Source organism: Opisthocomus hoazin, chromosome Z (assembly GCF_030867145.1).
Source record: "Opisthocomus hoazin isolate bOpiHoa1 chromosome Z, bOpiHoa1.hap1, whole genome shotgun sequence".
NCBI classification, from domain to species: Eukaryota; Metazoa; Chordata; class Aves; order Opisthocomiformes; family Opisthocomidae; genus Opisthocomus; species Opisthocomus hoazin.
Genome location: NC_134454.1, coordinates 66,308,887 through 66,324,214, shown reverse-complemented (window position 1 = coordinate 66,324,214; position 15,328 = coordinate 66,308,887). Strand labels below are relative to the sequence as shown.

At 39.4% G+C, this 15,328-nt stretch overlaps 1 protein-coding gene across 7 annotated transcripts in view; it reads left to right on the top strand.

Annotated features, from left to right (window-relative positions):
- The window catches only part of ERBIN (erbb2 interacting protein), a 120,042-nt gene that overhangs the window by 25,351 nt on the left and 79,363 nt on the right, over positions 1–15,328 (top strand). For 6 of the 7 annotated variants that reach the window (XM_075446905.1, XM_075446902.1, XM_075446904.1 and 3 more), the window contains one exon: positions 13,838–13,894. The gene's annotated coding sequence lies outside the window, so the exon portion shown is untranslated. Of the gene's footprint in view, positions 1–11,349; positions 11,409–13,837; positions 13,895–15,328 lie in introns of those variants that run through there. The other variant, XM_075446900.1, reaches the window with a different exon arrangement.

Sequence of the window (15,328 nt, the reverse complement as noted above, 5' to 3'; positions counted from 1 at the left end):
GAGAAAACTGAGAACAACTCAGGGATCAAACTGACTGCTTTGTAGGCTTGTTCAACAGGCAGGTGGCTCACTTTTTAAATTGCTTTATCACTCAGGAAATTATTGGGTGATAATCATATAGTTAATTTAGTTCAGTCTGGTTTTAAGTTAGAGGGTTCATATTTTTGCCAGTATATCATGTGAAATAATGTTTTATTCTTATGCTCCCTTCCTCTCCCCCTTGAACTAGTTGCGTATGTGAGAAGGGAGCACTGCTTATCTTGCACATGTAAGTGTCGCTGTCTGGGGATACAAAACTGCTTGATCCTGCCTGTCATTCTTGGTGAGATGAAGAAGCCTCTGTGGTCTTTTTGCTAGTACCAGGCTATGTAGAACTCTAGCCATTCTCTTGCTCAGTTTAAATGCTTATATGACTGATGATGGTCGTTCATTCCTTCCCTACCTTTTGTGCTAAAACACAGACTTCGGGTGAAAAGTATTCCAGACTTAGTCTGAATCTTGTGTCACAGTTACAAATGCGTTCATTCATTTAGGAGCTGAAATACCTCCCCTCTAATTCAGAGGACAAAAACTCTGGAAGTTTGGACCTGTTGGAGCGGGTCCAGAGGAGGGCCACAAAAATGGTCCGAGGGCTGGAGCACCTCTCCTATGAGGAAAAGCTGAGAGAATTGGGGCTGTTCAGTCTGGGGAAGGGAAGGCTCTGGGGAGACCTGACTGTGGCCTTTCAGTACTTCAAGGGGGCTTATAAGAAAGATGGGGAAAATCTTTTCAGCAGGGCCTGTTGTAGTAGGACAAAGGGTAATGGCTTTAAACTGAAAGAGGGCAGATTTAGGTTAGATATAAGGAAGAAATTCTTTTCTGTGAGAGTGGTGAGGCACTGGCACAGGTTGCCCAGAGAAATTGTGGCTGGCCCCTCCCTGGCAGTGTTCCAGGCCAGGTTGGATGAGGTTTTGAGCAACCTGGTCTGGTGGAATGTGTCCCTGCCCTTGGCAGGGGGTTGGAGTGACATGATCCTTCAGGTCCCTTCCAACCCAAACCATTCTGTGATTCTGTGAAAGTATGGGGGTAGTTTCTGTAACTGAGCTAATTGGAGCACGAGAGGAAGAGATCCCACCTTGACTGCTGCCTTCCGTCATTGCTTTCAGCACATATCAAGGTAGAATTGTGGGCTGATTCCCACAGTTCATTCTTCACCCTGTTATTTTGGAAGACAACCAGGACTTAGTGTATTTCTTCTCTTGAATGTTACGTTCTTATTAAACTGTAATTGTATTTTTGCTTGCTACTGTTTGGGACAGTAAAGGAACAGACCAGGTAGATATCTTGGCTTTCAATTTTCTAGTTAGAAAGCCTAAACGCTTGTATCAGCATAACTCTACTGGTTTTATTATGCATATGTTGATAAGGATATAATGTGTAATGCATTTCAAGGTGTTTAAGAGCAGGATGGGTAAAATCAATATTTTCCCAAACAGTATGATCACCCTTTGTGATGATGTAACCTGAAGGAGTTTTAGTAAACAAACTGGAATTGCCTATCATGATTCAGCACAAGTGTGGGTTAGACAACAGATCATATGTCCTCCAGGACAGAGTAAGGTGACCTAGATGGATAGAGGACCACATGATGTGTGTGGGGGTGGGGTGGGGGGGGAAGTACTGGTTGAGGAGCAATGATATTTGCACATCAGCAGACTGGTAATTGTCGGGATTTTATTTTTAAGCATTGTTGTGAAGATGAGAGATAAGGAAGAAGGAGGAATTCATAATGAATTAATTTTGTGTATCTCTGTGGGGATGGTGTCAAAGGTTGTTTTGAAGAATTGATGATGGTAATGGTAGTGACAATAAGCTGCCTATCTGTCTAATAGAAGAGAGGGGAAAATAGGTGTACTTAAAGCAGCAACACAGTCAAGCAGTGTCCTAGAAATGGTTTTTGTAGTAAGTGGTGCAAGTTTGTGTGGTTAAGGTTTTGGTTTGGGTGTTTGGAGCAGGGGGAAGTGTGACTACAGGAACTCAAGGGAGAAACAACTAGGTAGAGTTATGGGTCGGAGTAAGAACCAGGATACTGATGATTTCCACAGAGCATGTAATAAGAAAATATGGTGGTAGTTGAGATGAAGTTCTGTTTTTATATGCACTGAATTTTAAGTAGGCAGTCCCCAGCTCGTTATCTGGAGCTTTTCTGTGAGATGGATGTGCGTCAGGGTTAACATAGTGTTAGGAAGGTGGGGGAAGCAGCTTGGGGTGGGAAAGAATGTATTGAGAAAGAAGAAGAAGCAGAAAAGTGGAGAGGAATGGGCTAACCAGAAGTACAAGAAATCACAATGGAGTGAATGAAGAAGCAAAATAAATGACTCTTTAGGGGCTCTCACCTTGTATGAGGGCTTATTCATTGGGAAAGGTCACCTGTAGAGCGGTACTAGGTCTCTGAGAAACCTTGGGCTGATAGGCGATGTTAGCAACCCAACCAAGTTTTTTATTTTCCCTTTTTTATGTCTTTGCTTGTTTTCCCTCTTACACTTAACTCTGAGAGACAAAATTGACTGAGAGTAAAGGCTCCTCTTTTAAATTTCCCTGCTTTTAAAGCAAATCGGCTGTAGTTTTCTCCACATGTGCGTTTAAAGCATAACTGATTGGAGATAGAGAGATGTGGTTTCTGCAGGGAGCGATTACCCAGGCATTTTTGCATCTAGCAAGATTTAAATTTAAGACTCTGTAGTCTTAAACTAGCGGGTGTTAGATGAATTGGTTAAGCTCTATTTCAGTGTTTGCTCTTTTGGGTTTAGATACTGGCCTGCCAGGTCTAACTGAAGCTGTTGAACGTTTCTTTTTAACTAGAGCGCGAATAGCACTACGGCTATCTAACCGCTAGCACTCATTCTGGTCTCTGGGCTGTTAGCATATATTCTCAGCCCAGTCTCCTATTGGTGTGAACACCAGGCAACTGTTAACTTGAAATGCATTATTTTCTAGATTTGTATGGTTTTATGGGAGAACTGGACTATGTGCTGTGTCATAGAGTGCATGCATTAAAACTGTGCGGAATGATTTTATCCGTGACATTAGCAGTCTGTCTCAGTTCTGATCCCTTAATGGTATTAAAATGAAAGCTAGTATCTAGGATGGAATTAGTCCATTAATCTTACTACTGATCTTTACTACTGAGATTTTTCTGTGCTAGAAAAAATTTTTAGTGCTTTTTCAGCTGTTAACAAAGATGACTGACACATTAAAAATCAACCTGTTGGAAAAGTTTATGTTTTTTTTTTTTTAGTTGCTAGACAGAATATTACAGAGAGATGTCATCTAATGTAGTTTAATATATGTCCATTTTTAACTCTAAGAATCTCAGTAATCTGCATGTAAACAGGTGATTTGCTTTATTGCTATGAAAGCTTTAAATACAGACTTAATTGTTTTGTCCAGATCTTATAATGGCTTCTTGGAGAATATCTGGAAGATCCAGAAGAATTGATTTTAGATTAGATTAAAGAGATGTCAGGTTGTTTTTAGAGCTCACGTGATTGTTTCGTTCTTCACTCAGAAGTTAGAATGGAGCTGTATCTAAAAACCAAAGAAACCTCCATTGTTTGGCTGTCAGATCTAATAATGCATTTCACATATTACTAGAAGATACTGTGAACTGGATGTGCTCCTGCGGTAAAAAGGATTTTGGGATATGTATAAATACACTCTTCAAAATGCGTTTTAGGGCATGAAGTTTGGTAGCACTTCTGTTGATACGTGATGGGCACATTCCTCTTGGCAGTGTATTTCTCCAAGACAACCCTTCAAAGGATGAGAAATTGGGAATGAGGAGAAAGAAACTGGTGATTGTCAGACTATGGACAAACAGCAGTTTGTGCGTGTTACACTTATGCTGTGTTAGTTTAATAAAAGCCATTAAGAATTGAGGCAAAACAACCCTCGCTATAACCTCATTATCAGAGGGAACACAGTAAACTGGTATCCTGTTCTTTTCCAGACACTGCCATCTTCTATCCAGGGTTTTAAATAACAATTATGTTCTTGTTTTTTCAGATGCAGAAGCTACCTGTGCATTGGTTACTTCAAGTTCAGTCTGCAGAGTGTTGTTTTTTTTTTAAGGCAGAAAAAATTAGGACTATTTTCCCATCAATTGAATTCAGCATATTAATTTCCTTAAATTTTCTTGTGAGTTAGGGATTAATTACCCTGCAGCACTGCAATTTCAAATGATAGAAATCTTTATTACCATCATGAACTGTTGTTTGCCTTTTAGTTGATGTGGCTTGTGGTCCTGGATTGTTTCTGTGTGTTGGAAGATTGTTGTCCTGTTACGCAGTAAAAATCCAGGGGGTTTTATACCTCCATTCCATCCACAAAACAAATCACTTCTAGAACAGCATTTGCAGAATGTAAATTAGGTTACAAGAGGGGTTTGGGTAGCTTTGAATTATGTTGTAAAAAGTGACAATCTGTTCCTTCATCATTGATTCTCAGGCAGGTAGTGAGGAGATCTGACAGCAAGCCAAGGCTTAGTGTTTAGAAATTGGCTCAAACCATGAGATTAAGCAGCAACACCAGTCTTTTCAAGAGTAATGTGATAATGTCACAGAGAAACGTATCATACCTCGCTGGCAGATGGCGCATGCCTGTGTGAAGTGTAATAGAGTAAAAATACTTTGTGGTTTGACATTGTATATATTTAGTCACAATCACTAGCTGTTGCAGTTAGTTATGAATTTAATATCAGTTCAGACTGGAAATTTCAACTTCTGAGAAGACACCAGTTCAATTGTTCGCAGCTTACTAAGAAGTTTTAATACCAGAAACTTGCCTTGAGAGTACATCCCTACTTCAAATCAGTACATTTTAAAAAATTCTTTGCTCTGTGATTCTGCTTTGTTCCTGCTACACTATCTAATGCCCAGTTTGAATACAGAAGTGTATTATTCCTCCTGGTGTCTTCCTTTGTAACTGTTTATAGAGAACTCTGACATTCAAGAGCTGATCTTCAGAATGTGCTTATGGGGTGAGTTAATGATACATTGTCATGACAGTGAATTGATGTGCACAGTAATTGGCAGCTGAAGCTATAAGAAGTATCTGACAGTTCTTTTTTTTTTTCTTTAAACCCATTTAAACAAGCAAGAACATCCTGATATTTTTGTATCACTTAGTATGTTAAGAGTGTAGCTGAGGTTGATTTTATTCATAGGTATGAATGTTTTGCAGTTTCGCAAGCAAGTTCTCAGATTGCTAATTGTATCTGTAATCAAACTGGTCAGTGATGTCTCCTAATTCAACTTTATAAAGCAGTGAGGAACAAAATAAATACAGAAGGAAGTAGAGGGTTCCTAATAGCAATTGTTAATTGGAAAGCTGTGACTGTACACATGGTGGTGGGGGAAATGACGTCTGAAAATAGATTGAAGTGTTGCTCAACTAGCCCTGCTCACCTCTGCCCTGGAAGGAAAGGGAACTCGGGAATTTACATACCCTAACAATGACTTGGCTGGTGGAGTGAGATCTGTGGTTAAGTATATAATTATAGTAGCTGTTCACTGTCAGTTTCGGCTTATTTTTAAACAATTTTAATTTGAAATCTCCATTATGCTGTAAAATTGTGTTTCTGAAATATGGGAAAGGTAAAACATTCATCAAGTTCGTAATACCTATTTTCTAACCTGTTTCACACAACTACTTGGTGATTATTGGTTCTAACAGTTTAGTATTTTATGCGTAATTTCATAAATTCAGCTATTAAGCCTCAGCTGGTTAGCAGCTCAAACTGTGTTTCAGAATCTCCTGGACTAACTAGGGGCAGTGAAAGGTCAGAGGCACAAGACAAATTCATGCATTTAGAGTGCCGTGAACATGCACAGAATCTGTAAAATTTGTGGTCTGAATTCTGTCTAGGTTTCTGCTGCAGCATGTATCCACAGCCTTCTGTAGTTTAATAATCTGAAACAGCTCTAGGATCCAATTTTGTGCTTAAGCTGTGGCATAACTGACAAAGTGGCTGCCTGATACAGGAGGTATATTGAAAGTACATCTATCTGTGTAGGTGTTAAATGGAGAGGAATATACCATTTTTATTGTTATTAATGGGGTATAAGTAACAGGTTGTTCATCTGCCATGTTGGAAACCTACATTTAAATGTTGTCCAAGGGGACCTTAATCTCAAGTCACTGACTGTACTGTGGGACAGGAGTGTACACTCTGTGTCAATTTTGGGGTCATTCAGATGGATTACTCATCCTGAGACTTGCTGAGGTTTCAATTTGGGAAATTCAGTATACAGTTAAATGTTGTGCCCAAAATCTTTGCCAAAGGTTCTTACTCCCTGTGCTTTCTCTCGTGCTTGGTAGTCATAGTCACTTTAGTATCTAGATCACTTCTATCTTCCTCATACGAAGTAGTTAACAGGTTATCTGTGTTAGTGAGTCAGTGTCTACTTAATGGAATATTTAGCCAATTGCTTCTTGCTCCACGGCAGTGTGGGTGTTGAGTGCCACCAGCATTTTATACACACCCATGGTCCCTGTAAGACATGGTGCCATATTTATGAAGTACTGCACAAATAAAATCAGGCATCTCCCTCCCTGAAGTGTTTCAGTATCTAATAAAGATGTGGGTGTGATGAAGTAGAAGAGGGAAAAGGTTTTATGTGATGAACAGCAGTAGGGAAAAAGAGATAAGGGTCATAACAGCATCATGCAAGTTAACCACCTATTTCCTTTAGATCAGATGTGTTCTTTCTAGAAATGGTGGTATACGTTCTGGTGTAGTTTAATGTGTGTGTACGACTCAGTTTCATGTTTATTTACAAATCTTACTACTGGTTAAATTGGTGTATTCTGTCTCTTAAGTATTCTGATTCTCTTAGTTCTTTGTTTCACAAATTTTCCACACTCCTCCTCTTTCCCATCATCAGTCTCTCCTGTGCTGCTGTGAAAGAAGGCTGAGGGCTGAGCACATTTGCTGTGGCTAACAATAATAGGCCTAAAACAATCTGACCACTGGGAGCTGCCACTGTCTAGGATCCATGTGCTGATGGAAAACTTAAGAAGGGTTGGGGGGGTGAAAAGGAAGGGGGTCGCAAAGGAATAAAGGGTGAGGGCACCAGATCTACATAGTTTTCTCATGGATGTGCAACCTCTGTTGTTATCCAGCATGCTCGTGTCACATTGTTTGTGGGGCCAGTTGGCCTCCTGATGCAATGTAGGTATGTCCAGTCCTCTCTAAAGTTGTTGTCAATTCTGTAGCAGCACTGGAAATCTTTTAAATGGCTGAAGCTTAGGTGAGAGTTGTCATAACTTACAAAGACTGGTGGGTTTTTTGCTTTTCCATTTTAATTCCTAGATTGAGTGAAGTTGGGTTCTTTGTGTTATCACTAGCAGCAAAGCTTCCTCAGGCTTAGCTAGACCTTGGTGTGTAGCTTGGTACAGCTACTCGCTTCTAGTCAGTGAGTTAGCACAAATGTCACTTAGAGAAAAGTGTCTTGGTAAAGGATTGTGACAGTGCATGGGATGCAGACTGTTGCTGTTCTGAGAGCTGCTGGTTTGGTGGTCCCTAAGCATGGTCTGTGAGGTCAAGGTAAGTGGTCCAGAAGCCGTGTCTCCCTGATCAAAAACCTCAGGTATTTTTCTGTTGTGCATGGTTTGTTTCTTGTTTTTTGAAGGTCAGGTACTGCTGTATCGTGTACTTCAGATACAAGAAACAAATTGATGTGAAAGTAGATCACTAAACCTGTTTATTTTGCGTGAGAAAAGCTTGTATTAAATTAATATAGTGTTTAAGGATGACAGGTATATTAACATTTCAAAGGCTTTTTTTTTTTTTAAAACCTGCCTAAAATTCTTGTTTTTAACATGAAATTTGGAGTATAAAGTCAGTGTCATGTCTCTATTTTCTACATTTTCATTCCTGGCTTGGTCTCTGGTTATTTGAGGTAGTGCAATGGCATCATAGTAACAGAGCCAGTAAACATCAGCAAAGCCTGAAGCAGAATTATTTGCAACAGTATATAGTAACAATTTAATCCTCCTCACATTTTCTGTTCTGCAAAGCAACCTTGGTTTATAGAAATTAGTGATTTGCAAGCCTGTGGACAGTGGATCTACTTTTGTGAATGTATTTGTTACCTCCTGTAAAGCAGAAATAACTTCCAATTAATGAGTGATTTCGCTAATTTAATTTCTATCCATCAGTATAAGCCATCTTGGGTCTATAAAGGGATTTTACTGATATTTTTATTTTCATGGTTGGAAAGAATACTGGAAGTACTGTGAGATGAAGCATTGTATATCGTGAATTCAGGAATGATTGAGTCAATGTGTGATTATTCAGCTGCTTTAGTGAGACTTGAAAAGAGAGTATCTCAAATAGCAATTACACTGACCAGTTAATTTTGCTAGAGTGGAGGCACTGAAACATGTATCTCCATGGTTCATGAAAAGCACTAAACTTCAACCTTCTCCCTGGAAATGTTTCCAAATAAGCCAACTGATCTGCTTCCTAAAATACTGACATTGACCTTAAATGAAAAGTAGCTTTTGGCTTTGGATATAATGTTCAAGTTGGTAGTGGTGGTGGTGGTTTGGACAATGTGACCTGGAGAGGTCCCTTCCAACATCCATCATTCTGCAATTCTAACTGGGGCAAACAGTGGAAAATAGTGCTGTATCTTGATGCTTTTAGCAGGAATATTTGGTTTAAGGGCAATCAGAAGTCGCAATATGACTACTTACCTGCAGCAGCTAGGCTTTCTGATGGTGTTGCAGATATAATTGTTTATACTCAATAACAATGTTGTATGTTGATCTTATAATAGAAGAACTTTTCAGAGCATACGTGCTGAGGCTCTGAGAGATAGGCAACTTGATTCATATATGATTCCTTGCAGTTTTAAGAGCTGAGAAACTCCTCCCATCTAGTGCACGTGCATTACAGCAGTTTCTCGCTTGTGAGATCAAACTCGTCCATACTGGTCGTTTCTACAGTAATTGCACTACTGTAAAGGGAGATTTTGAACCCCGTGCAGTTTTTGTAAATCTGGGTATGTTTATTTTCTTGCGAAACCACGCTTTGCACTCAGAACACTTACACAACGAGAGTTTTTGCAGCTATATCCACACAGGTGAGAGAAATAATTTGGAAGTTGTTTCTTTAAAACAAATTTAGCTCATATTTGCAGTCTTCATTTATGCCGTGGAGACTGTTCTTTGACCATCTTCCCCAAGGGTAAGCAATCGTCAGCAAAATTCAGCAGATCTGATTTGTCTGCATGTGTGCAGGTATGAATGTGTTTCATTAATCGTCTTGTCCAAAAGTGCTGTTACAGTATTGTAAGTAATGAAATAAGTTTCATTTTGCTAGCCTCCAGGTATTTCATTCAGATAATTAGAAATATCTCTAGTGGAACTGTAGATACTCTGGCAAAACAATGAAACTGTGAATATTAAAATCAATTTGTATAGCAAGTTAGCCAATCGGGGACCTTTTCCATTCCATTATTGTTGATAAGCATAACCATATCCCTTGGCAGAACACTTATCAACTGCATGTCCTCTGCAGTACACTGACAGTGTTGCCAAATACAGGTTATTTTGGGGCATGCTGGAAGAAAATATGAATCTTCATGTGCTCACTGAGAAGGTGCTGTCAGCTGTCCTTTTCCTGCGTTGAGGGATTCTGGTTGTCAGCAGCTGCGACAGCATTGGTACTAGGAGGTAACAAATCCTCAAGTAGGTCAGTCTCATGCAGCTTAAGGTAATGTATCATAATTAATGTCTTAGACTCCTCCACCCAAGACCAGTGGTAAGATAATGCTCCTGAAGCTGGTCAGGTTTTTGTTGATGAGACAATCTGTGTAGCAGAGATTGTTTCTTTGCTTCACTCTGAACGTCTGGCTTTGATTCAGACACTGAAGTAACAAGAATCAATGAGACATGGTGACAGCATCTGCTTCCAGCAAAAACAAGATGCACTCCTTCTTGAGAATAGCCTCTGAATCCTTTGTGTCTCCCTGGTCCTCCCCTCTTGTCCCTCCCTGTTCCCCAGTGTGGGAATCCAAGATTAACTAAACTGTCTGTGGTCTACAGACCTTCCTACTTCATGTGAAATGTCTGTTTGATTTCCAAAGGTATGCTATCTTTTGCCAGCTGTGTTTTAGCTGTTATTTCCTCAATCAAGATCATATGTTATTATTTTTTCAAGTCTAGCTCACCGTAAGGCATGCATTTCTCACCTATGTAGCAAGCTGTGATTGATTAACAGTCTTGCCAGTAACCACTGACAGTAAAACTTCTGTATTACTGTTGTGTGTGAAAGGATTATGTGCATCTGTATATACTCTCCAGATACTTAATATTCTGCTTATGGATATCCTTGTGCAGGCAAAACCTTCAGTGAGGGCAGTGATCACTGATTGTGTGTACAATTTGACTTCCTTGGTCTGCTTCAGAACCCCTCATTTTCCTGGTCCCTGTTCCAAAAGGAAAAAATATAACTAATCTCATTGCCCTAAAATTGTTCTTGGTTTACAGGATGGGTTTTAGTGCTGCAGTATGGGATCTATTCTGCTTAATGTGTGTGTCTGCTATGGATAATCTTGATCAAGCTAAAGTCTATTTTTTAGCTAAACATACTTTCTCACTGAACATGACTGGATGTTTAAGGGCAAGCACAGATAATCTGGCTTCTCCAATACTCTTTAGAAATTACTTAAAGAAATAATTCACGATGTTTACTGTTTTCACTGTTTAAAATGGAGGGTGGTTGCCATAGGCTAAAGGGTGTCTGAAATGTCTCTGAAGCAAGCAATTTTTGAGATACTTATTTCCAACCCTTACTTAAATGAACAGAATAAATGTTGTAATTTCCCTACCCTCCTTTTTTTTTTCTTCTTTTTTTTAAACAGACTGGAGAAAGTAAAAAGTACTTGGGAATTATGCATTGTCATTCAGTGTATTAAGTATAACCTTGTTTCCTGATCTGTTGTGTGAAAGTTTGCCACTAGTGTTCTGGGTGCATCAATATTGGTTCAGCGTGCTCCGATACCCATTGGAAAGAATAACAGGGATTTGAGGTGAAATGTATTTGTGTGACAATTATAGTGACAAAGATGTTTATTGAATCAATTGCAGGCCTCACTCGTCTAAAACCAATGGTAAGCTGGAACTGAAATACTTAGAGATGTGAGCAGCCTCCAGGGTGCAGTGAATTGACCAGAACAGCTGTGCTGGAGCAGACCAGCAGTCCATCTGGCAAGCACTTTCTAGCAGCAGTTGAGTAATTCCCAAGGAAGAGCAAGAACTGGGTGAACACATGGGATAGTTCCCCCAAGTACTCTCCTCGTACTTTAAGCTGAGTGCTAGGGCTCTTCTGCTGTGCCTTTTCGGTTGGAGGAACCTCACAGGTATTGAGACTCAGTCTGCTGTGGTCAATACTGTGTACTAGAGCAGGATAAAGTCAGATTTCATTAGGTATTTTTATTTTGAGGGTGATTCATGCCAGTCATCTGAAGTACCTGTTGCCATTTGTGCAAGCCAAGTATGGAAGTCGTGATCTGAGCTGGTCAGGGTCCTGCTGTGTGGTTACCTTCGGCACCTCTGAATACCCTGATCTGTTTTCTTTGAGAGTGTGTTGTGCTTTCCTGCAAACTGGACATGGTGATGTGAGTGCGTGGAAGCCTGGAGGGTTCCTGCTGCTGAAGACTCATCGATGCTTACAGTTGTAGTTACAGCACACTTTTAGCTTTTCTGATACAGGTTTAAGGTTATCTGACTGACTGTCACAGTTTCAAGTGACATTAAGGTAACATCGGTTGCAGCGAGTTAATTGTTCTTGTCTGATGCTGTAACTGCTGTCTTCTATTCAGTATGTAGCTGCTTTGTCTCCAAAGCAGGATGACCTGAAATATCCAGGTGGTGGTTTGTATTCCTCCCTCCAGGCACACACATCCCATTTGCTGTATTATCTCCTCTGGATGTTTGGGATCGGATGAGATCCTTGTGCTTGGTTTGGAAGTGTACAAACAGTTCATGATTTGGTAATGGCTCCCTACCACTGGATTTTATTCTTCTGGGCATTTCAACAGAGGTAGCTTAACAGGTGTCAGGAAATGATGCAAGAGTAATCCCTTTTTGTTTGTTGTTTTTGTGATGATTATGGGGCTAGCTATTTCTTTGATCATTTTTCTGGTCTGCACACTCTGCCTGCAAAGTCTTGACCTTATGCTTTTTTCTTTGAGGCACAAGCACCTGACTGTCTCTCTGTCAAATCCAGCCCTGCACTATCATGTTTTCTGGTTTATTTCTGCTTACCCTAGCAGAACTATTGCAAACCTGCATGTCTTCTGTCTGGGAGCTTGTGTACAGTACTCTGAATAGCTTTTGTAAAGATTAAGTAGTTTTTCAGCAGAAGCAAAGCGCAGTGGGAAAGGAAAGAAGCATGCAGCCATGGCAGTTTGACAGACTTTCTCCCAAGAGCGCAGGTTTTGGAATCTGCTTTGATCCTTACTGTCTTTCTGGATCTTTTTAAATGTCTTGAGCGCCACTGTTCTGTATTTCTGAGGCTGGCTAAACTGATAGAGGCGTTTTTTCAGCAGGAAACTTGAAAGACTTGAGGCTTTAATATTACTTTTACTTGTGTTACTTTTTTCCCTTTCTGTTTGCATGTCCTGGTTGCCCTTCTATTGAGAATAAATGAATAGATTTATGCAATATGGTGTATTGGAGTCCATTTGGTACAAATGCAGAAGCTGCCACCAGTGACCTCTGAATGAGGAATAGGACATGTAACATGTGAAAGTTGGTTATGGCACAGTCCTGCTGTGACAATCCTGGCTACTGAAGGAGTTGATCATTCCGTGATTGTACTGCTGCTTGTTTCTTACCCCAAACCAAGGAATTTTCCTTCCTCCTGGAACAATTTTGATTTTAAGTCCATTTTAGGATTTTTTGAGGACACATTTATGATAATTTTCTGATAGGCTGATTCTGCTTTTTGTTGGAAAGAAGTGAAATATAGTTCCATTTATAGGTAAATCCTTTGAATGAAGCTGTTACCTGTGCTCCCCACAATTTAAGTTTTTTGTAGGTACTGCACATTTGACAGATTACACTCTGCCCGACTCAGCTTCTTAGCTGTTCTACATGACTTCGTGGTCAGTTAGATTATCTTTCTGACCATAGTGACATTTAATCCCTCTGAAGATATGTTCTTCTTCTGTCTTTGTTGAAGCCAGATTTGTCCTTTCCATAGATCCAGCCACTGATTTTGAATGTCTTCAGTTGAACACGCTGAATGTTTTTGTTTGTTTATAATTGTTCTGCGTCAGTGATCTGATATGCCTTATGAAATGTGTTGCAACTTTCTAAGAAATTCCTAAAGCTAATGATACAGAAGTGTACTCTTCATGTTCTGTTATTTTCTGATGTGGTTTTTTTTTAATTTTCTTCACAATTATGTGCAAGAGATGTCTAGTATAGGAGGTTCAATATTTTAATACAGCAATTAAAAATGGAGTAGAAATGAAGCAACTTGATAGACAGAATGCTATAAAATAAAAATTAAAGTAGGATAAAAAACAATGTTTTGTACTGTGTTACACACGCAAAATAATCTCCCCCGAAAGTATATATGTGATTGTTACTGTCTTGAAGTTGTTTCAGGTTCTCTGAAATCTTCAAGCTACCGTGCACACACATGTACAACTTTTCTTTTTAAGAAACAAAACCAAAACTCTGAAAGCAAAATAAATATGCAATACAATAAAGTATCAGTTTGTTCTTATCTAGTACAGATAGGGTTGACTAAAATTTTTGTGCCTTTTGTCTTAAACAGAATGTTGGCTTTGAAAGCTCAGGGAAGAAGCAGCAGGGAGAAAAAAGTAACACAGTGGTAAGTACGTTGTTTTTGTTTCCTCTGGACTAACTGCACAATATATTAAAATAGAAATCCTCCTTTATACGTTTTAATAATCACCTCCAAAGCACTTGAATTTTATTCTGCATCATGTCTCACGTTATTCTGAAAGCATATTTATTTGGTTACAAACATCTGTTGAGCCAGTTGAATGATGTGTATTTACATGTAGCTGTGTGCATACGTAGAAAGGAGAATATATGGAAAACTAAGTTGCAGGAAAAACTCTGTTTTAAAGCTCATTGTCACTTATTAAATGCTTTGGCTTATGGAGGGTTAGCATTTTGTACTGCTTAAATAATATTTTTTTAGTTTTTATGAAAGATAAGCATATTTTTTAAAAACTTGGATAAAAGATGCTTGAAATAATGCTTCGAATGCTTCTTGGACCTCTTACAGTTGTTCTTGCTGGTTTGCTGACCTAAAGCCTAGGCAAACATCGCCTCATATCATTTCTCTCTTACTGGTGTGTTAACAATCTTTGGAGAGAGTACTTAAGAGCACGAAAAGTATTAAGAAGCCAAATAAAGTTCAGTTTTCTGTTCAAAGCTCTATGGAGAAGGAACACATGTTCAGAATCAGCTTTTTTCTTTATTAAAGGATGCCAGTGCAGATGGCACAGAGTTGCTTTTGCCTCATATTGTGAGGTTTTCTAGAGGTAAGTATTTCTCATGAATAAAAAGAATACCCAGTAGAATATTTTGTCTTCAGAACTTCTCTGTGAATTTCTGTGCAGGAGGAGTTATTGCATACCCTCCTGCAAAAAAGCACCAGAAGCTTCCATCTGCTCTGATTTTATTAATAGTGCTGCTCAGATTGTGGAAATGCTAATAAATATTGACACTTCAGTGTCTGAAATTTTGAGACTACTATAAAATACCAGTTTAAAACATGCAAAATCTCCTGCATATCTTATCTGGCATTGCTACAGACAGCACATGCTAAAGAAGACAGAAGCGTGTGCACATGCTTGCTTTTTCCAGCCTTTTGTGTAGTCTGCAGGGCTGTAGGCTTTGTGTGGTTTGACATTCTCCGCTGAGCTAAGAAACTGTGCCGTTGCTGCTCTGCCTCAGCTGTGCCTGCTGCTCCATAGGGTTTGTTGCTTCCTATGGGCAAATGACTAGCAATGCGTCTTCCCTTCACTTCCCCTGTGCTGGTTCATGTCTTTTGACCATGTTGTAACTGGAGGAATTAAGACAGTATCTCTTCCTTTCTGCTCAAATAGATATTGACAGTATGTGATACACAGCATTTACTCATACAGTAGATCCAGACGTAATCCCTCAAAGGACTAAACGCAAAGAGTAAGCGGTTTAATATGGTTTTATATCTCTTCCAGAGGCTTACCATCTCTTAGTCTGGTTGCTCTGTGTATTTAATTTTCATTGTTTTCTTTGTATAGAAAGTCAG